General features: G+C 38.0%; 1 protein-coding gene across 4 annotated transcripts in view; it reads left to right on the plus strand.

Moving 5' to 3' along the window:
• The window catches only part of LOC129928708 (uncharacterized), a 154,312-nt gene that overhangs the window by 27,404 nt on the left and 101,569 nt on the right, over positions 1 to 25,339 (plus strand). Inside the window, exon 2 of one of the 4 annotated variants that reach the window (XM_056044193.1) lies at positions 9,105 to 9,195. The exons of the other annotated variants lie outside the window; for them this stretch is intronic. The gene's annotated coding sequence lies outside the window, so the exon portion shown is untranslated. The remainder of the gene's footprint in view (positions 1 to 9,104; positions 9,196 to 25,339) is intronic. 4 annotated transcript variants of the gene reach the window in all.

Consider the following 25,339-nt stretch of genomic DNA (forward strand, 5'->3'; position numbering starts at 1 on the left):
CTGTTAGCGTGATGTTGGTTTTACTTTTTAATATTCCGTTCTTTGCTTTTTTTCAAATGTCTTGAAAGGTTGGAAATAAAATGAATGTTGATAGCCAAGAGGGGAGATAATTGAATTAGTGTTGAAATAAAGATGTGTGTGGGGGGGGGGGGGGAAACTAACAGGATGCACGGAGCAGGCAAGGGGAGCGAACCGCCTGGAGGAGTCCTAAACATCATAATGTACATGCTTGTATTTGATCAAGAGTTGTGTGCCCTTGTCGCTGGCTGGAACAAAAAAAAAAGTTGTAGAAATTTAAATAAAGTATTTTTTTAAAAAGTGATTAAATTAAACAATGTCAATGCCCTAAGGCTAATGTAACATTTTTAGTGGCATCAAATGAAATGTGGCTCATAATGTGTCGACAAAAATAAAATACTCAATCAGAATTAGGTGATTGTGAATAGTTGGTATGGTCATTTTTTTTTCTACAACTATAATTGCAATATTCCGTACACTGCAACTTCGCTACAGTGACGACCTTTAATATACAGCATGTAAGAAGTAGATGTTTCATGGGTCATTGGCTTTTATCAGTGTTTCTCAAACTGCGTTCCGCGGAAACCTAGGGTGATATAAGATGGTACATGGGGTTCCGCGAGGCCTGACTAGGTTTACTACGAGCTACTGGAATAATCATCTAGTAGGCATACACGCGAATTAATCTCTTAGTAAATGCAGAAATAAAAGATTCCCTAGTGATACGGTTCGTATTACATCACTTTGAACTGAGTTATGATCTCATTTATTTATTTTTTTAATAGGAAACCTCAGAATTTGCGCTGTTCAATTTCAGCTTTACCATCATAGGAATCCTTGGGCCTTTTTTCTTTGCCTCTTTTTTGGGCTTTATATGCTTTTTTTTTTTTTTTTTTTTAACAGCAATAGAAATATTATTTAATATCAAAGACATACTACCTAACCAATGAACCCCCTAAAGACAGAAAAATGATACAAGTATACTCTACTCCAGAACAATCAACACAATATCAGATATCCCTGACCTCCAACACCCTATTTCTGAAAAACTACATGAGCATTGTACAGGTATATGAAAATCAAACTAGATAATTCTCTACCCTAAAGTCCATTATTTTTATAAATGTTAATTCCAAGTGATTAGGATCAAACACCTCTTTTATATTTAATTAGATTAAATCTAGCAAGTGCAAATATGAAAGTTTTAATTATGGATATTTTAAATACAAAACAAAATAAAAACAGATAAGCTTTGAAAAAATTGAATAATAAGCAGCTCGAAATTTTAATGCGTGACTATCAGGACTTTCCCTATGGTCCCAATTGTTATTGTCGTCCACTTCCTTTTTTCCCCTGTACAGCACATTAATACCCTCTAAACAAAACTCTCCCCATTCCCCCCCCCCCACACAAACACACACACCATTCCTGTAATACTATCAATGGTTTTAGGAACATACAGGGGAAAAAAGAACAAGACGATATGAAAACGAGTATCAGCTCAAACGCACTATTAGGGCTAGCCGCCATTACAATTTACAACGCACCTGATGGAAAGCAGTTCCTTATACTAGAGCTTAAAACACGAGTTAATGTGGTTTTTTTTTTTTATATAAATTTTCATACAACGTTCAGAATATTTAGAGGGAACTTTTTAAATTCTATTTATTATAAGTTTCTACTTAACTGCATTTATTTGTTTCACTTTAATGTCATCCCTATGTTTTCATGGTGGCCCCAGCTGTTTATGAGTCATGGACACATAGGCAATGAGACCCCTTGCGCCATTCTTGCTACGCTTTAGGCTGTGGGACCCTAATGGTCGTGGGCCCGGTTTCATTGAGCCCCTTCGAGCCATGGATGCTACGCCACACACATATATATATATATATATATATATATATATATATATATAGATATATATAATATATATATATACAGAAAAAAAGATTTAACGAATTTGATAGAATTATGTCCTAGTTTCCCAAACTGTGTTCCGCGGAACCCTAGTGTTCCGAAAGGCCTGAATAAGTGTTACACGAACTACTGTAATAGTTAACTAGTAGACCACAACTTGTATAAATCTTTATTTAAAAAAAGCAAAGTGTTCGCTAAATATGCAACGTGTTACGTTCGAGAATAGTTTGGGAATCACTGGATTGGAGATTAGTGAATTTGAACAGGAAGGAAGGAAATAAATTTGTCTCTTTGTTTCCGTCCCTCTTTTTATATTTAGTAAAAAGAAATAAGTACGCCTTCTAGACCTTGCCATCTATAGGGCAGATGCTGTAAATGTCATCTGTTTCTATGGCCGATGAAGAACGAGGGTGTCATGTGGCCAGTAAAACGACCAACTACCTTTACTTTCCCAAGCTAAAGTCAGGGAACCATTAAAATCGGCTGGACTTTGTGGGCGTCATAAAATTTCCAAAATTCAAAATCCCAGTTTTTTTTATTGAGATTTGAACCGATACCCCACGGTTCCGAAGCCAAGTGCTTTACCACTCAGACACCCCAAGTTTACGTTTGTATAAATGCAAGCTTTAGGGCACATTAATTAAATCATTGTGTAATCTTATCTTATCTTATCTTACATAATACAGACGTTACTTCAAAAAAGAAGATGATTACGTCCTACGCGTCATGCATTTAATCATGCATATTAACCAATGACTTAAATTCTGCCAAGTCACTGGTTTTCCTGGCTAGCTCAGGCAACCCATTCCATGCTCTAATAGCACTAGGGAAGAGGGAGTATTTGTACAAATTTGTCCTAGCATATGGGATGAGGAATGTGCCTTTATCTTTGTATCTTCTAGAGTATTTTATTAGATTTTGTTTTTGTATTTGAAGATTATGGTTCAGTGTTTTGTTAGCGGCCCCCGAAAGGGGAAAAGACGCTATTAGTTTTGTGCGAAATGTCTGTCCGTCTGTCCGTCTGTCTCGTTTAGATCTCGTAAACTAGAAAAGATATTGAAAATCCGACATCACAATATTTTAGATCATTCAAAGTTCTGATGCAACGGCTACTTTTTTTTTTTCTGAAAGCGAAAAATCTCATTTTTAAAATCAGTTATGCAAGCAGTTTTTTTAAAGAGAAAAAGCTAATTAGTATGCATTATAAGTAAGACCTAATTTAAAACGAATAGTAATCTAATAAACTTTATTTTTCCTGAACTTTAATTTAATTGCGGAGATTTTTTTTTTTTTTTTAAGGGATTCGAATAAGAGATTGAGCCTTTTCAAAACAATTAGATCAATTATAAGACATCAGTTAGGCCAGGGGAGGCGCGGTGGTTGAGCGGTAAAGCGCTTGGCTTCCGAACCGGCGGTCCCGGGTTCGAATCCTGGTGAAGACTGGGATTTTCAACTTTGGAATCTTTGGGCGCCTCATGAGTCCGCTCAGCTCTAATGGGTACCTGACATTAGTTCTGAAAAATTTGTAAAGGCGGTTGGTCGTTGTGCTGGCTACATGACACCCTCGTAAACCGTAGGCCACAAAAACAGATGAACTTTACATCATCTGCCCTATAGACCACAAGGTCTGAAAGGGGAACTAGTTAGGCCAGGTTCAAATCTAACTTAACATTCAATTTCACCTATCGTTTGATCTGCGGACCGTTGGGGCACTACACAAGATATGTTAACCTTCTTTCTCCATTCTTATCTCTCATTTGTCTTTGATATAATTTCATTCGGATGTTCTTTCTGAAAATATTGAAGCCTGCCTGGGTGGACCACTTCGGGGGTCGATTACAAACTGTCTTTTGTGTATAATTGCTACTTTACTAAAGTAAATTATATAGCACTCTTTTACTGTAGCAGTAAATTGGTTATTGAAGGATTCAAAATATCGTGTGTATCGTCATTACCCTGGAAAAGTTTATCTTATGTCTGAGACTAAATTTAAACAAATGGATTGTATGTCTTCGCTAACCATTGGCCAGAGGAACAGATGAACTTAACATCATCTTCCTTGTAGATCGCAAGGTCTGAAAGAGGAACAATTTTACGTTACTAATCTATCTAGTACAGATCCCCTTTCAGCCCTTGCGATCTGTAGTGCAGGTCGTCTGTTTATGTAGTCCATGGTCAACGAGGATGTCACGTGACCAGCACAACGACCAACCGACGTTACTTTTCCCCAATCATTGTCAGGTATCCATTAGAGCTGGGTGGACTCTAAAGCATCATACAGATACCGAAATGAAAAATCATAGTCATCACTAAGATTCGAACCCAGGGCTCCCGGTTTGGAAGCTAAGAGATTTACCACTCAGCCACAGTATAACATTTAATATTACTATTGTCATTCCCCAATTCATTGACAGAAACCTTTAAAGTGCTAAAAGAAAGACAGAAAAAGATGTGCTGCTGTTAATAAAATCATTTTATTTCTGTATTAATTCCGTGCTCTGATAACATAACTTCGCTATTTTAGTTTTTTTTTTTCTATTTTAATATGATTTTGACCTTTTACATCTGACAAAGTCTTTTAATGCACTTTAAGACAAAAGCGTGAAAGCCTGTGAGTGACAATTGATATCAGTATAACAACACTGGATTATTTCAAGTTTACAGTACACTAGGAAGTGAACGAGTAGCTTCTAGAGCCAAAGTGAGGCATGCACTCTCTGACTGAACTATTTCTTTAATTGAATTAGTTTCATTTTAAAGAAATCGATTTGAAAAGGGAAGCAACCAATAAAAAAACATATGAACTTTTGATTTTTTTAAATACATCTTTTTTAATGAATCAAAGGGAGACAACTCAACCAGGAAGCAAGGTATAAGATTTATATTACAGGGGATAGCAGATGTAGAACCATGACTATAAACATGAATGTCAGTCCTAGTAATCAGGTCCTTCAGCCTCTGCGTGAGGAGTTCACTGTCGCCGCTTCTGTGATCACATAAGACTTACATACCCTGTCGGTCTCTAACCTTCAAATTGTCTCAAGAAAAAAAAGGTTCTAGAAATTAACATACGAGTAGATTTATAGTTGCAGTACAATAATTCCATGTGCGATTACGTTATTCTCCCCCTTTTGTTTCAGTCTTGTTCTTTGATATTTGAACTAAAAAAAAAATCACACTTTTTCCTGACTATTTTCCACAACTATTGATTCCGATTTTTTAAAAATCGTGTAGAACAATATCTATAATTTATGATAAATGTTAATCATATAAGGTTCGCCTTGCAAACGGGCATTTTACTTTCTAAATATGGAGATATTACAATACCAAATATGAAGATATTACAATACTAAATATGGAGATATTACAATACTAAATATAAAGATATTACAATACCAAATATGAAGATATTACAATACCAAATATGGAGATATTACAATACTAAATATGGAGATATTACATTACCAAATATGGAGATATTACAATACTAAATATGGAGATATTACAATACCAAATATGGAGATATTACAATACTAAATATGGAGATATTACCATACTAAATATGGAGATATTACAATACTACATATGGAGATATTACAATACTAAATATGGAGATATTACAATACTAAATATGGAGATATTACAATACTAAATATGGAGATATTACAATACTAAATATGGAGATATTACAATACTAAATATGGAGATATTACAATACCAAATATGGAGATATTACTATACCAAAAAAATAAAAAATCTAGAGGATATTTTTGTGTTCAAACCCAGGTGGACTGACACGACATTTTAAAGAGCATGCCACACGACTTGGCAATCATTCAATCTTGCAGTGATAGCAAATTCGCTTGTTCAGTATGGTCCTTTCTCTTATATAAGTACAATTTCAAAATACAGTATGAGGTTATCCATATCATTACTGTTTATTATTAATATTCTTTTCTTTCTTTAAGGTATAAACAAATTAATTCAGCAAATGGGCTAACATTGTTCTCAATACTAGCAACAAAAAAAAACACAAGAAGAAATCGAACCATGAACAAAACAAGAATAGAATCACAATAAGCTTCATCCACGTAATTTCGTCACGCATTAATACAAAAAAATGGTCCGATTGTGTTTCCGTAGTTCACGCTACAGGAAACATTATGGCCTCGGCTCATTAATGCACTATGCTCCGGATTCGTAAATCGGCGTTATGGCCTCGTTAAAATCCGGTGGTTAATTGCTTAATGTTCGGCTTCCGAATCTTTCTGTAGCTTTGGCCTTGGTGTTTTTAATGCCGAGTTTTCATTTCATTTTTAAAAGCCCTTAGCCTCCACTGAGCTCCCGGGAGGCGCGTCCACATAAGGTCGTGTGAAGTGTGGTCCATTCTATAAATTTGTAGCAATTATTTTTAAACAGAATTTTTTTTTTACAAGGGAGATAATTCTCTCTTACTACAAAGAAACGTAGCAGTTATCCTTCTTAGAACCAATCTTTTTTTTTTTTCTTTTTAATAAAATTAGGTAGTAATTGGTTTTAACATCATTGTTCATTTTAAGGTTTGTCTTTTTTTTATTTACTTGTTTGGAGGACATTTTTAGAACTTTGTTTTATGGTGCGACATAAAAACTAGCAAGGTGATGAACCGAGATGCTGGTGGCTTATGCACTACACACTTACATCCAGCCAGGATGGAAATATGCAGTTTCACCGTCATTTTATTCAAGAGGTCTCCCACCAACAAATCGGTGATGGACAAACCTTTTTAAAAGTGGGACAATAAAGTTTTGTTTTTGATAATCTAGATAAATACAATGATATAGTATGCGATTGAATGACATCAAAACAAAACTCAAATGATGGATGAAGATAAAAAAACTAATTCAGTTCATCAAAATTTGGTTTAATTTAGATGGAATTATTCTTAAGAGTCAAACTTCAGACCTAGTGATCTCTAGGGCTTAATAAAAATCTCAAAATTCGAAATTCCCAGTCTTCACCAGGAATCAAACTCAAGTCCCCTCGCTTTAACATTCAACAGCCAACTCTCCTCCTCTACCCAAAATAATGATTATAAATTATTTCTTTGTAGTTTTATTGCGTCTTACAGAATCTGATATTTCTTTTAAACCGCAGCTATCCATGATACATGCTTTTGTAATAACACGGTATAAGGTTGAAATTAATTAATGCTTACCAAGCTAGACTTTTCTCTGTCTCACATATTGTAAAAAAAAAAAAGTAAAGTTTCCCCTTTCAGACTTTGCGATCTATGGGGCATATTTATGTTAAGGTCATCTGTTTCTTTGGCAAGCACAACAACTAACCGCCTTTACTTTCCCCAATTAAATTCAGGAACCCATTAGAGTTGGGCGGACTCAGGGGCGCCCTAAGAATCCAGAAATTCAAAATCACTCTTTTCACCGCGATTCGGACCCAGGACCTCAGGGTCGGAAGCCACGCTCTTTACCATTCGACCACTAAATTGCAAAAAAAAAACTGACCACGAATCTCCGCGTCCGTTTCATTCCTCATCCTGTTCTTACATGTTAGTTAGTTCTATCATGATTTGATGATATTTGAAATATTCCGCACATTTAACATTAAGAATAGTTTTTTTCATGAACAACCTGATGCCAGATTTTTGTGAGAAAACAGAAATCTGAAAACGAAACTGGAAATTACTTAGATCACGTGCGGAGTGTGAGTAATATAAAACTTGCGTGACAGATAGAAATATTGGGGCGTATAGGCGCCCTCGTGCACTCATTCATGTTTAGTGTAGCATATAAAATAAATGCATTTGAATATTATTACGCTGTCTTATTTAGGAAAGGGGGGGGGTGTTCCTAATTACTTCGTTTAGGAAATTAATTTGTTCACTTGTTGTTAATGGTTTTCGCTGGGGGGTGTGGAAACTACGACCCGTGAGCCGCACGTTGCCAGCTAGAGTATATTATGCGGCCCAAGAACACACGATTCAAGCTTAGGTCGATGTTAATGTTGCTGGTTTAATAGCTAGCTAACCTAGTTACGTTTTTTAAAAAGTGTGATTGTAATGAGTGTCCTGGTATATAAAAATGTGGCAATCCGTCAAATTCTTTTCTTTGACGTATGACTTAACATTTTGGATAATTATGCAAAGTTTTAACTTGATCCGAGAATGGCTGTTGTAAAAATAACGTGGACAAACACTTAACCAGACAGACAGACAGACTTAACATTTTGGATTGTTGGCCTGCCACAAGTGGCAAAAAAAAAACAAATTGACCCATATTCACCTAGAATGTATCTTAGTCCGCTGGGCGTTAGGGCATCACATTTGATCTGTCTATCATATTTCTCCTTTCCTCTCTGTCTTTAGACTAGAATCTCTTCCATTCTTTGATGCTTTTTTACCATCCCTTTTTTACTGTCTGCCTCTTCTTCTTTTCCCTGGTTCTGTTTCCCGCAGGATGGACTTTGCAAGCCCTGAGGACCAAGTTATAAGGCAATACAGTTTTAGTTAATGTTTTTTTTTTACAGTGGTCAGCAGGACATCCAGCGGTCCAATCGCCATTGTGATCTTTGTTTTGTATTTCCTCATGTGTGATGCTATCTATGTCGGTTTAAACAAGGAATCCTTCTATAGTACCTCCATTTCATAGCTAAGGTCCAACTCTCTAATTCTGCAGTAAAAGACAACAAATTACAATCAGGCAAGAATGTCGCAGTGACAAAGGAGCGCCCCCAGTCTGATGTTAATGCTCAGGATTACGCCTTTGTTTTCATCTTCATCTCTTTATCTTCACCTATGCCTTAGTCTGTTGAAACGTTGGGGCCCCACACAAGATCCCTCATCCATCATTCTCCATTCCTGTCTTTTGCCTTGGATAGAATTTCATTCACTGACAGGCCTGTCCATTCTTAGATGCTGTCTTCCCATCGCTTTCTCTTCCTCTTCTTCTTCTTCTTCCTGGTACTGTTCCCTGAAGGAAGGCCTTTGAGAGCCGTGAGGACCTTGTGATATAGCCATAGGGTTTGAGCTTAACCAGACCCAGACTCTTTTTATATAAATACAAACTAATTTGCTTCCTTATACTTCAATTATAGTTTACTATAGCAACACAAAACGCTAACTATTGACTTTTACACAAAAAAATTGGCTTAACTCTTTCTCTCCTAAACAGACGATACCAACGTTGATTCCATCAGAATGTGGTAAATAATTACGGAGAGAAAGAGTTAAATTTCGGTCAACATTAGCCAGTTTGAATTCAGGTAAAATATAGCTAGAATTCGGATGTCTTACCAAAAAGAAAGTTGACTTAAAGTCAGGTGATATGAAATATTGACTTAGCCTGCTCATTTCATCTTTGTTTAGACAGTGATAATAAAATAATGGAGGCAAGAATACATTACTCAATAGCTAAGTAGTCCCGTGTAGGCGGCTTATAACTACGCCTAATTGTACAGATGTGGCTGTTAGATTGATTTGACTGCACCTGCTTCGGCTCTTTCAAAAGCAGCCATTGTAGCTGGCAACATGAATAGATGAGCTTTCTTGTCGCTTGTTCTGGCACCTTCTTCTTCCCTTCTCCAGTTCATCTCTCTCTCTCTCTGTCTCCCTGTATGTCTCTCTCTCTATTTCTCTCTCGGTCTGTCTCTTTGTCTCTCTGTTTCTCTCTCTCTATGTTTGTCTGTTTGACTCTATGACTTTCTTTCTCTCTTTGTCTTTCTGTCTCTCTCTGTCTCTCTCTCTGTACACCTCGGGCTCTGTCTGTCTGTCTGTCTGTCTCTCTCTCTGTCACTCTCTGTCACTCTCTGTCTCTCTCTCTGTCTCTCTTTGTCTGTCTCTCTCTCTCTCTCTCTCTCTGTCACTCTCTGTCTCTTTCTCTGTCACTCTCTGTCTCTCTCTTCTCCTCGCCCTTTCTCTCTCTCTCCGTCTCTGTCTCTCTCTCTTTTTCTCTCTCTCCTTCATTCTCTGTCTCTCTCTCTGTCTTTTTCTCTCTCTCTCCTTCATTCTCTGTCTCTCTCTCTCTCTCTCTGTCTTTTTCTCTCTCTCTCTCTGTCTTTTTCTCTCTCTCTCTCTCTGTCACTTTCTGTCACTCTCTGCCTCTCTCTCTCTCTCTCTCTCTCTCTCTCTGCCTTTGTCTCTCTCTCTAGTTTCTGTTATCCTTTTACTTTCTTTCTCCTCTTGTTGAATTATGTCGCTCTCCTAACAACGGGTTTTCGATCACCTGCAATTTAAAATTATTTTTGGTTTCTACCCAAACCTCGCGCGGCCTTCGTTACTTCGTAGGATCAGGTTTCAGTTTGACTGACATGTTTTTTAACAATGAATTTGTTTCTGGATTCTCAACTCGTACAGTCACAAGGGGAAGAACTGACTGGGACAAAATATTTTGAAATCTTGTAATCTATATCTTGCATGCTCGGACTTTGAATGAGTTGTCTTTCTTTACAATCTAAGTTAACGGCGTTGATACTTAATTGTATAATTCTTCTTTTTCTTTTGCTATTTTCAGTTATTTTTTAACACAGTTGTCTTCTCTTGCTCTAGATGCGGCAAAATATGTAGGTCACAGCTGGGGCTGGGTATCTACGGGAAATACTGCATTCCTCATTAAGCTTCGGACTCGAAGACAAACTTTATTATTATTTTGTACATTAAAAATCGGGCTTTTTATTGATTACGCCTCCATTCAAGGAAACCTCATTTAACTCTTTCTCTCCGTAATTATTTTCCACGTTCCAATGGAATTATCCATTTGGCTCATTTGTTGTTTCACTACCCTGTTATGATTAAACTTCAATAACTTTTTTTATATGCATCAGAAAATGTTATATTAGGTATATAATTATAGAAGAATGCAGGCTCTTATTTATATAGCACTAATTAAAATTTATAAAACCAAAAATCAATTTACTTTAATGGGCTCAAATCAACGTTGATATCGTCAGTTAGGAGAGAAAGAGTTAAAAAGTTCTGTAAAACGGATACACATGAAAATCTCCAATGGCTGTGACAAGATCATTTCCCTTTCCCTATTTCATAATACAGTTCTTTCTATATTGTGGAAGCTTAAAATATCTTAGGGATATAATCGGGGATTTTAAGGATGTTTCAAAAGAACACATGCTTATGAAGATAGTTGCGACACCGAGGTCTGGCCGTCTCTCTCAAAGGAAATATCGAGATGGAATTAAGAGATAGTTAGACGATGGAAATCAGTTTAATTATTTGAAATGCCCCGTCCGTAAACGTCAATAGCGTAGATTAGAAGGTATTCCCCGATGGGGACATGTTAGTCTAAAATGGGGGGAGAGCGGGAGAGGGGGTAAAGGCCGCTTAGTAGATTTGAATAGACGCTATTGTCTTACGGGAGAACTATTATTCAGTAAGTCTCGTAGCTACAACACCCACACCTTCAAAGATGAAGCAGCTTATATACAAATTCGTATGTATTCACAATCTAATTATCTCTTTTTTTTTTCAAGGAACGTCTGGAATGTATAAGATAAGAATATAAGATGTAATGTAGTACTGGCATACAGCCACTCGGCCCCATCCAAATGAATGAATTTGAATGTTAACATTTTCCTGTACTAAAGCTTAATGATGTATACTACTAAATGAGAAAATCAAAATCTAATTTAACAAACCTTACGCAAAGGAAACATTATTTCTTAAGAAATAGAAAAGAACCAAAAAAAAAAAAAAAACCCAAGGAAAGAAAATAAGAGAACAGAAGAAAAACCAAGAGACATTAAAACTGTCCTGACTTGGAGTGCCTCTTTCATCAGCAATCTCAAGTCGAGGCTCAAAAAGTTTAGATTATAATTAAAAGACGTGGCAGTGTTCTTTCTTAGCTCCTGCCAACTCTGAGAGAATGTTAGCGGGAATGACACACGATGTCTGTTATTTGGCGGCCGCTCCCGTCGCTTTTTAAGGGGAAGTGATAACCTAACATTAGCGTCTCGTCTATTCGGTACGAAATGGTTTGTTATTTTCAGGAACGAAACTAAAAATGAAACCGATATTTGGTGTACTTTTTGGTTGTGTTTTTTTTCCCTTCCAGTTTGTTCAAATGATTAAAAAAAAATGTGTTGTTGCTAAATTAGGTGTTTTTTGTTTGTTTGTTTTGAGAATTTTTGTTTTCTTTAAATCTACAAAGTGATTAGTGTTGTATTTATCTAGTCTCGTGTTAGAGCATGGATTAGTTTTAGACCGCTTTCTACTGTTAGACCCACTGGCGTAGTTAGACATTTGAGTGCCGAGGGGGGGGGAGGGCTTGACTTCTTTAGGGGCCCATGCATTTTGACATTCGAAATCATGACATGAGATATTTGGCGTAATATTGAAATTAAAAAATAAATTTCGGACACTCATTTGGGGTACCCCTCAAGTGAAGTCACCGGGGGGGGGGGAGATTTTCAAATTTGGACCCTCCATCGCCCCACCCTAGCTACTCCACTGGTTAAACTACTGGATGTCTGTTTGGTCATGCGATATGCATTTGTCGACTGTCCGCAGCTTATGCCACACAGACTAGATGCTTGTACTTGTCTAGTGTGAGATCGCTTCTTTGATTGACTACGGGAAACCTTTCTTTAAATAAAACAGTTACCTAGTTCTGTAAGTAAAAATTAATGGGATTGCACATATTTCTGACGCCCAACGGTTTAAAGTGTTCTCACAAGATTATTTGAACTGATTACTATAGGTAACCCGCTAGTCACATAGCCGCACTGCTGAAGTAGTAACTACCTCCGCCCTCAACTTTGACCACTGACTACGTCTGACTGTTCACGCTGTACTATAGATATGGTGCCCAAAGGTGCATTCACTCAACATAATAAACTATCGATTTCTCCTTGAGGCTAACGATAGCTGTACTTATTGTTGAATGAGAACCTAGATCTAGATCTTATTTAATGGACCTCACCTCATTCACCAATCGTTATTGAGTCTATACGAATAACGAATTTATTTTAATCAGCAATGGTTATCACGTGACAGTTTATTTTTCGTTGTTTTATCAATATTATCAAGTGACCGTTCGTTTTTTTTTTTAACTTTCTGGCGTGCTTGTTCTTCATTGAGTTTCTGCATTTACTTAAGCTGTAGCGTTACCACCTGATGCCTTTAAGACCCCAGGGTTCCGCCGTAAAGCCACTAACACAATATGAGAGGTGGGAAGCGACAATTACTCAAGTATGCGCCTTCATATCAGTGAATGGTCTGGGCGCACCCATCGTCTGTCTGGATCATGACCGGATTTACGACAGTGCTATAACTCACCCGTAAATAGGGCCCCCACATTTAAAAATAAAACCATATATTCTAAACAAAATATGCAAATTAAATATACCAAAATTGGAAATAATGATAAAAGTAAAAGTACCTTAATACTTTTCTTCCTAACAGTCCACTGCTTATATATGAAATATTTAATTATATTATGAAGTGCATTTACATTGAATCTTGAAGACAGTAAGGCCTCCCTCCCACAAAAAAAAATTATGCTTGGGACCCTCAACTATAAAAATCTGGCACTCATGATAAATATATATTTTTTTTTAAATTTGAAAATGTATATCAATTATAGAAGAAACTCTTAATGCTAGAGAGAGTGAAGGAGAGAGTGAAGGAGAGAGGGTTGCAGCAAAGAGTGAATAACATAACTGCTAGCGCTTCGGATAAATAATTATAAAGCGCAATCCTGTTAGACTAATGTATGCTTATTAATAACGAAGGACAATGGAAACTGGAGAATAGAAAATGATTGCGTGAAACCAGTGTGTCCCCCAATTATTCCATTTGTTTTTAGCTAATGACCTGCTAATTAGCCATAATAAGTGGCCTTCATTTATTGTACGTTTTATGTAATATGTAGGCTTTTACCAACGTGTGTGTGTAAGTGTGTTCTGTGTCTGTGTGTGCATAGTAAAAAAAAAAAGTTCTCCTTTCAGACCTTGTGGTCTATGAGGCAGATGATGTAAAGGTCATCTGTTTCTGTGGCCAACGGTTAACAAGGGTGTCATGTGGCCAGCACAATGACCAACCGCCTTTACCTTTCCTCAACTAGTGTCAGGTACCCATTAGAGCGGGTGGGCAAGGGCAAACTAAAGATAAGTGTGTGTGTGCATATGTGTGTGGGTAAATTTTTTGAAGTTATAATTAGCCTCAAGGATTTTGTTCCATTATTCACATTTTAAAAAAAAAATGATTAAGGACAATTTGAAAAGTGCGACCTCTTTATCTCTTAGAAAAGTGCAGGAACATTCCGACTTGTCAACGTGACAGACTGACAATCGCTCCATGTTTTCTTATTTGACATGACACTCCTTTTATTTTTTTCAGTGTAACATTTTTATAGTCAGTTTACAGAAACTCTTAACATGCTGCTGTCCAGCCATTCCTGTCAAAAAATGATTTCAAATATAGGAATTCCAAGGTTATTTTTAATTTGGATTTTTAAAACCCCTGAATTCATTACAACAGTTCATTTAAGATCAGAGGCGTAGCAAGTATGGCGAGGGCCCGGGTTCAAAAATAAGCTGTTGGGCCTCCCTCGGTCTACACCCCACCCCCAACTTTCATAAAACTAATTTAGTGCGTGGCAATAAAAAATTGAATAGTCTGTATCTTGATCAAAAGACATCTCAATGCGAGTAGTTTTATATTGGCTTTTACAAAAGTGCAAAGTGACTTAGACTTAGACTTAGGTCCTCCCGCGCCGTTCGGCGCATTGGGCGGCAAGCTGTCTCCATAATGATCTGTCACTGGCAATGTCTGGAGCCTCCTCCCATCTGGTGTCCACTGTTCTGAGGTCCTCCATGAAGGTGTGTCGCCAGGTAATACGAGGACGTCCCTGTTTGCGCTTTCCTCGTTTTGGCTTCCAGGTTATCGCAACTCTTGGTGTGCGTAATTCATTTTGACGTAGAACATGTCCCGCAAACCTCATGCGACGCTCAGTCACAACCTCACTAAGTGTTCGACTCCCAGTTCGGCATAGGATTTCCTTGTTTGAGATCCGGTCTGTGTAACTGACTCCCAAAATCCGTCTCAGCCATCTCTGTTGAGCCACATTTAGTCTTTTCTCAATTTTGACAGATGACTTCCACGTCTCACATGCATATGTAGCAGTTGGAATGACGATTGTGTTGAGAAGGTGTATTTTTGTCTCGAGTCCAATGGCTTGGCTAGTCCAAATAGGCTGCAGCCTTTGGAAAATGCTCCCTGCCTTTCCTATTCGACATGCTACATCATGGTAAGCATCTCCATCATTTGTTATGATGCTGCCAAGGTACGTGAACTTGTCCAGCTCTTCAAGCTTTGACTCGCCAAGTCTGATGGGGACACCCTTTGCCTTATATCCCACTCGCATAATTTTAGTCTTATCCAAGTTTATGCGGAGGCCAATTTTGGGTGCCTCTCTGTCTAGGCTCTCCGTCATTTCTTGAATGCATTTATTTGTAGCCCCGAGTAGTGCAACATCATCAGCAAAGTCCAAGTCCATCAATCGGAGTTGTTCATGCCATGGAATACCAAAGGCAGTCTGGTTCATTGCTCTCCTCATTATGTAGTCGATGGCTAGGAGGAAAAGGAAGGGAGATAAGATGCACCCCTGTCTCAAAGTGACATCCCCAATTAATCATGCGGACCCCCCAATGGGCACGAGCCAGGCGTCCAAACGCAATGACCCACCCCAAATGATGTTACGCCGCTGGTTGTGGGCCCTTAATGGTAGTGTTTAAAAGTTAACTATCATCTCTTCTTATCAGTGGCATAACCAAACGTGTTGTATCATGGGGGCCCGGGGGGTGACCTCTTTGGGGGGAGGGGGCATGCATTTTGCGTAATATTTAATATTTAATGTAAGAAACACTCATTTGGGTCCCCCCTCAAGCTGGGGTCCGTGGGGGATTTTCAAATTCTCCCCCTCCCTCCCCCACCATAGCTACGCCTTTGCTTCTTATCATTTATTCGCCATTACTGCTTAAAATCCATAATTTAAACAAAACCCCATGTCACGCGAGCGAAAGCAAGACGCCTATTAAACTCTTTGTTAATGTTAGCAATCATGCGGCAAGTTGTCTCAACGCCTCGGCAGCGAACAGAACACAATTGAAACAGTTTGGTGACGACACACAAACATTGCGACACGCGACATAATCGCTCGCTGCCATAAACAACAACAACAAATAATATATATATATAACAACGCTACCCACAGGCTCAACCTTAAATCACATTTCCATGACGTGTCGGTAAAAATAGTGCATGTGTATCTATATATTAATGTATATGACAATGATAATTATGATATATAATACAAATGTAGTGCTCGTATGGTTGGTGAGATTTAAAAAAAAACTAAAATGACTATGTATTTGTTTGTTGAGTGTAAGATGTCATTCTTAATTATAGTCGTAGTAGTCGTTCCACCCTCTTGTGAAATGTCAACAGTGTAACTCTCGTCTCAGACCTCGACGTACTAATTTTAGCTTCCCCCCCCCCAATTCCCCCCCCCCCCCCCCAAAGTCACATGCAATTACACTCCCCTCACCACAAGGCCCCCCCTTCCCGGTCGTGCCGTGAGCACTACTCACCCCGGGTATGAAGCAAGCCCGTCAAATTAGATCTTTAATTATTGCTTTGAATGTGACACCATGTCATGCATGGCTGCCTAGCTGATCCTGGAGCCTCTTCCACCCCCCCAGACGCCTTGAAGAAATGCACGCGCAGCGTCACATGTACTGCTTACACCTACATCAGGTCGATACCAATTTAAGGGACAAATCTATCAGCCTAGAAATACTTTTTGTTTCTCAATAACCAATCTGACAAGAAAGTGTTAAAAAAAAACACGCCTCTAGGAGCGTTACTGAGACAGCCAACTAAGAATGGATAAAAAAAATTCTTACTGAAATCTGTATTATTATTTTCGTACCTGTATTTAGAAAATGTATATGAATCTGAGACATGGGTACAGTAAGCAACTAATACTTCTTGAACGCTTTCACCAAAGATGTCCGCGCTCCATCATGGACATACGGTGGCAAGACCGCACTACAAACAGCGATGTCCTTGTCAATGCCGTTATGGACAGTATAGAAGGCCTTATGGTCCGATGGCTACGCTGGGCAGAGGTGCCAAAAGCTTTCCTTTTTGTTTAGATGATAGGTTGTAGATGTAACAGATGCCCATTGGAAACGTTGATAGAATCTTTGCAATAAAAACAAAGTTTATAAAAAGAAAAGCTAAATCACTATATGATTGTTTTTATCCCCAAATGCAAACAAGAATCTCATGCTTCAGAGTTTTAGACGAATTTAGACATCATATTTAAATTCGAACATAGAGAAAGAGTACTAGAAAACGCTTTTATAATTGTTATAAGAAAAACAAGGTTACAAAGAAAGTTTGTGTGGAAACACAAACTCAAAATCGGCCCCCCGAAGTGGTCCACTCAGGCAGGTAAAAAGGCAGGTTTCATTATTTTCAGAAAGAATATCAGAATGAAATTATGTCAAAGCCAAATGACTGAGAAGAATGGAGAAAGAAGGTTGACCGATCTTGTGTGGTGCCCCAACGGTCCAGCAGACCAAAGGATAATTGAAAGTGAATGTGAAGTTATATGTGAACCTGGCCTAACTGATGTCTTATAATGATTATCTTATAATTGTTCTAATTGTTTTGTAAAGGGTCAATCTCTTAATCAAAGCCTCACAAATGCTAGGAAACGTTTCGGAAAAAAAAATCCTTTAGTTCAGTGTTCTACGTTCACGAGCACAGTCTGCAGTTCACACGATGATATGAAAAACTACTTATTAATTGTTGTTTTATTTTATGTTCCACTTATATGCATACTAAATTACTAATTAGATTTTTTCTCTTTAAAAAAAGTAAACTTTTTTTTTTGTAAAGTAGTAATTAGTATGACAGAACTTACTTAACTTAGCACTACTATTGTAAATTTTGAAAAAAAATTTAAAACCGTTTACATAAATGTGTTACAAATATAGTAAATAGTCATCTCCCTTACAGTATAGTTACAAAACTAATCAATATAAGAACGCTTAATATAAGCTTTATTGTTGTTGTATACATAAAGTTTTGTTTTTCGGTCTCATCTGAACATAGCTTAAAAAGAGGCAGCTCCTCAAAGGTTCAAAATTAAGATGGAAATATACATTGACAGTGAAAATAGACAAATGAGGCCGACAAAAAAGTCGTTTGCCCTATTCCACAGCATAAACAGTTCTAGGCCTATATTTGTACTAAATGCTCCTGCCAGAAGGACAAGCAGAGAGTGCTAAGAAAGAGGGCGCTTGCAAAGTTAGTAAAAACCTCAGAAAGCTTTTAGATACGCCTATGTTTCCGAAGTAGTTGTCGGAATTAATCAAGTCTGAAAACCTTGAGACGTGTCCAGCAAGACTATTTTGTTGTAGACCGTCTTCTGGTCTTTTTTGTCTTGTCAAGGCTTTACAGTGTGATTCCGTCGCATGAATTTATGACAGTGATGCCCAACCTAATTTGACCTGCGGGCAATTTTAGTTTCCAACACTCTTGTCGCGGGCCACCGAAAGGGTAGGCCTACAAAAACGAAAGGGTATTGACCTGATACTATTTGATTAGAAACCGTCTGGGATCTAGTATCTACATTGATTAATTATATTCGAAGTTTATCTTTTTTTTTAACCCATCGGAAAATGTATTAATTTCTCTGCTTAAAATGTGAGCGCCATTGTAGCTAGCTTTACCACCGACTCATTTTCTTGTTTTTTAGGAAAATATTAACATCAATCATCCAACCTCTAGGCGTAGTTTAACAATCTTTTATTAGCGGCTCAAATCAAAGAATACCACCACATTTTTTTTCATAATGCCGGTAATATGTTTTTTTTTAAACAGCCAAACGTGTTGGCTTATTATCTAGTTCCACAAAAAAGTAAAGATCCGTTCACTTTTCCTGCTAGATTCTACATTCGGAGTCCCAGTTCATAAATACAAATGTTAAAGGTCATGGTACCAATCCATCAGAGAAAAAGTTAGGGCTCTAACGTAGGTAATTATATATTTTTAAACTAGTTTTTAGGAAGGATTTTCTACACTTTGTGCCGATATTTCTGCGGTCCAGATCTGGCCCGCGGGGCGTATTTTGTGCATCACTGCTTTATGATATACAGTGGCCCTACTATCTGGAGACGTCAGCTTTATAATCCTAGTATTTTGTTTCTTTGCCCTGTCAAGATCTATTACCTTAGTAATACTCAAATTATATTACTTAATTGGTTATTGTAGATTATGTATTGAATATGACATAACTAGAACGCCTAACTAGATTTGCTAATACCTAGATTAGTACTTTTTCCTTTCTTTCCTCTAAATTTAAAACCACGTCAGGTTTTCTTTCCTTGTTATAAAACACTAAGATCTTGGTTGTTTTTTTTATACTTTCTATATTTTGGTGGTAAACAATGTGGATAAACTTTAACACTCAAAACTGCATGGTTGTGTGATGGATTCCAGACTGTCATCTCGACGGTCCTAGGTTTTAATCCTGTTCGCTCTGAGTCACTGCCGTCCCACAGGACGTTTCAACCAGGACGCTAAACTCTTCGTTTTGAGAAGGAATGTCTAACACATTTTAAGTCAGTAAAACAACTAGCGTCTTTATGAAATAATTTTATCGGCAAAATTGTTACTCTCAAATCCAAACACTATCCACTGATGTATCAAACTTACGCACACACACACATACGCACACAAAGACTTACTCAATCACTGACACACATACATACGATCAAACAAGTGCAGACACACACAGAGACGCACTAAAACCAGACAGACACATGCAGAGACAAACTCATAAAAAAGAGTAAAGACACAGTTAAAACACACACACAGACACACACTCTATTATTCAGACACACCTAGACGCCCTCAAAACAGAGGCACACACAGAGGCATAAATCAAATACAGAGAGACACACTCGAATGCATAAACGCATTCAAACACAACGAAATAGAAACACACGTAGACACAAACATCCACACTGAAACATAACAGACACACTCCAACACAAAGATATAAGAAACACCCAAACATACATACAGACTGAAAACACACACACACACACACACACACACACACACAAGATACACTCAAACACACAGAAACACACTCAAACACTCTAACACACACAAATACATGCAAACTGAAACACATAGACACACGTACAGACACACACACACACAGATACACCACACACACACACACACACACACAAGACTCCTGGCAACAAAGTTTGGGCTACTGGAACAAAGTAAGCTGTCAAAATTGATAGACTTGGAAGAAACATCAAAGTATTAGCCTCTTCCCTCTCCCCTCCCTCCTCCCTTTCACTGCCCAATCCCCCCTACTCTTTGATGCCTCAGCAGCCTCTTTTTTTTTTGTTATTAGTTCGCCGTCGTCTTCTGTCCTATCTGCCCCGACCTCCCTGAAGCCTCTTCTTGTCTTTTTACCCTCGATGCCAATTAGATGAATCTGAAAAGGAAACAAAGGGAGGCAATCTTATGCCACACCTAATTCCCAAGCAATTGTTTTTGTAATACTGGATTACTAAATGAGGGCTATTGCCTCCCCTTTTTTAGTTCTCTTTTTGTATTTTTTTCTTGGAGAAATGTTTAAAAATACGTGTGTGTATGTGTTTTCAACGGTTTCCGGTGACTGTCATCTCGCAGTCTGTTCCGGTTGCCCATCTGCCGGCAGCTATGGAAACAGAATTGGTTGTTTAAGAAAAACGAATTGGGGTGGCAATTTGAAGTCTGCAAATGTTGACAAGTCTGAACAATGCAATTGGCAGAAGTGAATTGTGACAAAAGACTTGTCATGTCTTATAAGGATAGTCGCACATATAAGATCTGAATAAAAAATCAATTATGTACTGGGGACTCATTTTGTGGGGCAAGCACGTGGAAAGGAGAATGGTTGGCTAATGAAACACTATCAATGCGGGAGACCTTGCGGAGACCTTGCGGGTAGACAACTTTCAAGTCGAAACTTATACAAATTTGAAAAATTATATTCTTAATAATAATAATAATAATAATAATAATAATAATAATAATAATAGCGAGATCAAGGAGGTATTTGTACTCTAGACTTTACAAATACTGAAGTACTGCTACATGGTTGTAGGTCTGCATATATTTAGGATGTTTTTATGCATTGGGTTTGAAAACTTTCTTGGTTTTAAGATCACTTCTTATCCTAGGCTAAGGACGCCATTTTCGCTGCGTCACTTCCATGTTTACTAGACCTAGATCTAAAAAGCTTCTGTACTGAGACAGTAGATCAAAATAAACTAGTTAACGCACGTTCATTTTTTTTATCTTCATTTTTTAATTTTGAGGAAATAGAACGGACCCATTGCTTCTTCCAGGACAGCGATGAATATGAAATAAATTAGGCGGTAACTATTATTCACCAATGAGTCGAGTGTCTACTGAGGGTAATTCACAACCTCATGACCAAACACAAGAGGTCGGTCTACTCCCTGACTCGCACCCCACACAATTGAGAGGTGCTGTTGGTGGTAGAACAAGAGGAGCCAAAAGGATCAAATGGACGAGAGAAATGAATATAGACATCATCAAATCGTTCTTCCGTGTAAACATTTGTGATGATAAACCTCTCCCAGGTTATAGGCAAAAACTCTCCCTGGAATTTAACAAATTATACCCTAATCTAAACCTTACAGAGCAGAATGTTGTAGACAGAAGATCTGTAATAATTAAAAAATGTTATTTGACCCATGCAGAAATTGACGTGATAAGAAGGGAAGTAGGTCATGAGCTTCATATACAAGAGCTCATCTCAGACATAAACGACACGCCCACACAGCCGACCAACGAAGACATTGGTAGAACACCCAACCAACAAGAGAATGACCCAACATCGGCAATAAGCAATGAGCTACACTCAAAATTTTCTAATCTTATAGACCGTTATAAAAACACCAATCTTAACTCTAGGCCTCGTATCCCCAAGCTAAACGTCAAGAAAGAGACAAACACATATATTAATGAAATAAATAAAGTCTTAGCCAACCATTTTGAAACACCAAGAAACTTGTTTGAGACACACCTCGCTATATACTGCGCCGCTGTGGCTATCACGGAGCTCTCTGGACAAAAGACCTTCGAGCTAGGCCCAATTAATCAAAGACCAAAACAACATGTGCCAGCATGGAAAAGGCGCCTTGAAGACAATATTAATCAACTGAGAAGCCAAATGGATACAATTGGACAATATCTGGGAAACAACCATTCCGCGAAAATACTTAACAAAATAAAGACAATACTAAAAACAACTGGAATCAAATTGACGGACTGTGATAGCCACGCACGACTCTTATGTTTGAAAGATACTCTGAGACAGAAAGCTAAACTAAAGGGAGCTAGGTTACAGCGCTACAACGAAACCACCAAAAGAAAGGAGCATAACGCTTTATTTCAGCACACGAGAAAACAGTTCTTCCGTAAACTAGCTGATAATGGTGCTGACAAAATTCAAACCATTGATAGCACTAAACACGGCTCCTTTACCGACTACTGGGCGGCGCTTTGGTCCGACCCGCTACATTACAATGTGCAGGCTGACTGGATTGAGGAAATCCAAACTAAAAACAACCTAATACCAGAAATGCCTGATGAGGATTTCACAGCTGAGGAAGTCTCCGCAGCTATTTCAAAAACCCACAACTGGACTGCTCCTGGACCGGACAATATACACAACTTTTGGCTGAAAAAACTTACAGCCGTACATGCACCACTAACATCAAGTTTTAACGAGCTAATATCAGAACCGTCTTCAATGCTGTTAGAACTCACTGAAGGGAGAACATCTCTCCTCCCCAAAAAAGGGGATCCGAACCAACCATCAAATTATCGCCCTATCACTTGTCTGTCAGTGGTGTATAAACTATTAACTTCACTTTTAAAAAGTAAAATGTATAAATTTTGTTCTGCCCATAAGCTACTAGCAGATGAACAACAAGGTTGCATTGAAGAGTCGATGGGCTGTAAAGTACAGCTAACTATAGATGGTATTATATTGCATCAAGCTAATAGAAGAAAGAGAAATTTACACATGTGTTACATCGACTACAAAAAAGCTTTCGATTCAGTTCCGCATGATTGGCTTTTAAAAACCCTGGACATCCATAGAATCAACCCAAGAATAAAACAACTATTAAAAGTCTGTATGAATAATTGGAAGATAAACCTGCACCTAAATCGTGATAAACTAGGTTCTGTGCACATAAGAAGAGGTATATACCAGGGTGACTCACTATCTCCACTCTGGTTCTGCCTAGCGATTAATCCTCTATCTACATTACTCCAAGACTCTACAAACGGTTTTAGGGTTGACACTAAATGTACAAAATGTGTGTCCCACTTATTATACATGGATGATCTAAAGCTATATGCAGAAACCGAGCAAAAATTACACACCTTAATCAAAACGGTAAAATGCTTTAGTGACGATATCTGTATGTCTTTTGGTCTGGATAAGTGTGGCATCATAAGCATTAAAAAGGGCAAGGCAACCAACACCAACATTGCATTTGAAGGCATCGAGGAATTGAACTCTGCCTCTCTTTATAAATATCTTGGAATAAACCAGAATGCCAAGATAAACCATAAGAAATTAAAAGAGGACTTTCTTGGCAAATATAGGCAAAGAGTTAATAAAATCCTCAACACCAAACTGTCTGGCAGTAATCTCATCACTGCAATTAACAGCTGGGCCGTCCCTGTGCTCCTTTACACGTTCGGTGTGATCAAATGGACTGACACCGACCTACATGACATTGACAGACTCACTAGAAAATTACTAACCAAGTTTCGATGCCTACACCCCAAGTCCTCCACCATAAGGTTATACCTGCCCAGGAAGGATGGGGGTCGTGGATTGCAGAACATCTTCAAATTGTGTAAGATGCAAGTTTTAAAAGTACGATCAAAACTGCTCGCCTCCAGCAACAAATTAGTTTCCTTCCTACGGAAATACGACTCCGATGCAACCCCTCTGAACCTACACAATTCTGATGTCAATATCGGTTTGGACGACGTAGGGCATGAGATTCGCCAATGGGAAGAAAAAACACTCCACGGAAAATTTCCGGCTTCATTACATGGGGACAACATCGACAAGGCTGCTTCCTTAACATGGCTCAAAGCAGGTCATCTCTACCCTGAAACAGAAGGCTTTGTCACAGCAATACAGGACAGAGTAATCAGGACAAAAAATTACGAGAAGCATATCCTGAAACTCAATGTTGTCGACAAATGTCGAAAATGTGGAAATGTGGGCGAGTCGATTGAACACATTATGGCAGGATGTCCAGCCCTATCAGAATCAGCCTACCTAGGTCGCCATAACCAAGTTGCAAAGTTAATACACCAACACCTGGCTTTGACGTACAAATTGATCGATAAGGACACTCCCCCTTATTATAAATACTCTCCGCAAGAGGTTCTCGAGTCTACTGATCATCTGCTGTACTGGGATAGGCCTATTCTGACCGACAAAACGGTAGATTTCAATCGCCCGGATCTGCTGTTCATCGATAAAAAAGAAAAAACCGCTACCATTATCGATATCGCCGTACCACTGTCTCATAATTTAAGAAAAACTGAGATAGAAAAACAAAGAAAATATGGGAACCTAGGCTTGGAGATTAAGCGTCTATGGAAATTGTCCAAAATAACAATATACCCCATTGTTATATCAACCGAGGGGATAATAACAACTGACCTCACAGACACCTTCAAGGCCCTTAACATTCCTAGGAAAATCTTCGTTGCCTGTCAGAGGGCGGTACTGCTGCAGACCTGCCACATCACCAGAAAATTCCTCAGTGGAAACTGTTAAAGGGACTACGATGAATTTTGTTTCTCTTTAGCGAAACTCGACCCTGGCAGCGCCAGAGAATGACTACTCGTTCATTTCTAACATAATAATAATAATAATAATAATCTTTATTATCCGTAAGGAAATTTGTCTTACAATTTGTGCATTACACAAAACAAAAAACATTATAACTATAAGAAACCAGAGTGTACATTCACACCAGACTCACTCATAATTTACATAATTATAATAGCCTGTGTATGTTTTACTAACAAATGTGACACCTTCTTTCTGAAAGGGGGGGGGGGGGGAGGAGGGAACACATTGTTATCGACATAGGAATAATGGTGTACTGTAGTTATGTGTAGTGTGAAAGGTAATTGTATATGTTCCCTTACATATTAATTTTTTTTTTTTTTTTTTTTTTTTAATCATTTCTCTGCTAGTTTTAATGATTTGAGTGTGACAGACGGACATATCGCTATGTAAGT

The sequence above is a fragment of the Biomphalaria glabrata genome, chromosome 10, assembly GCF_947242115.1.
Source record: "Biomphalaria glabrata chromosome 10, xgBioGlab47.1, whole genome shotgun sequence".
Taxonomy (NCBI): domain Eukaryota; kingdom Metazoa; phylum Mollusca; class Gastropoda; family Planorbidae; genus Biomphalaria; species Biomphalaria glabrata.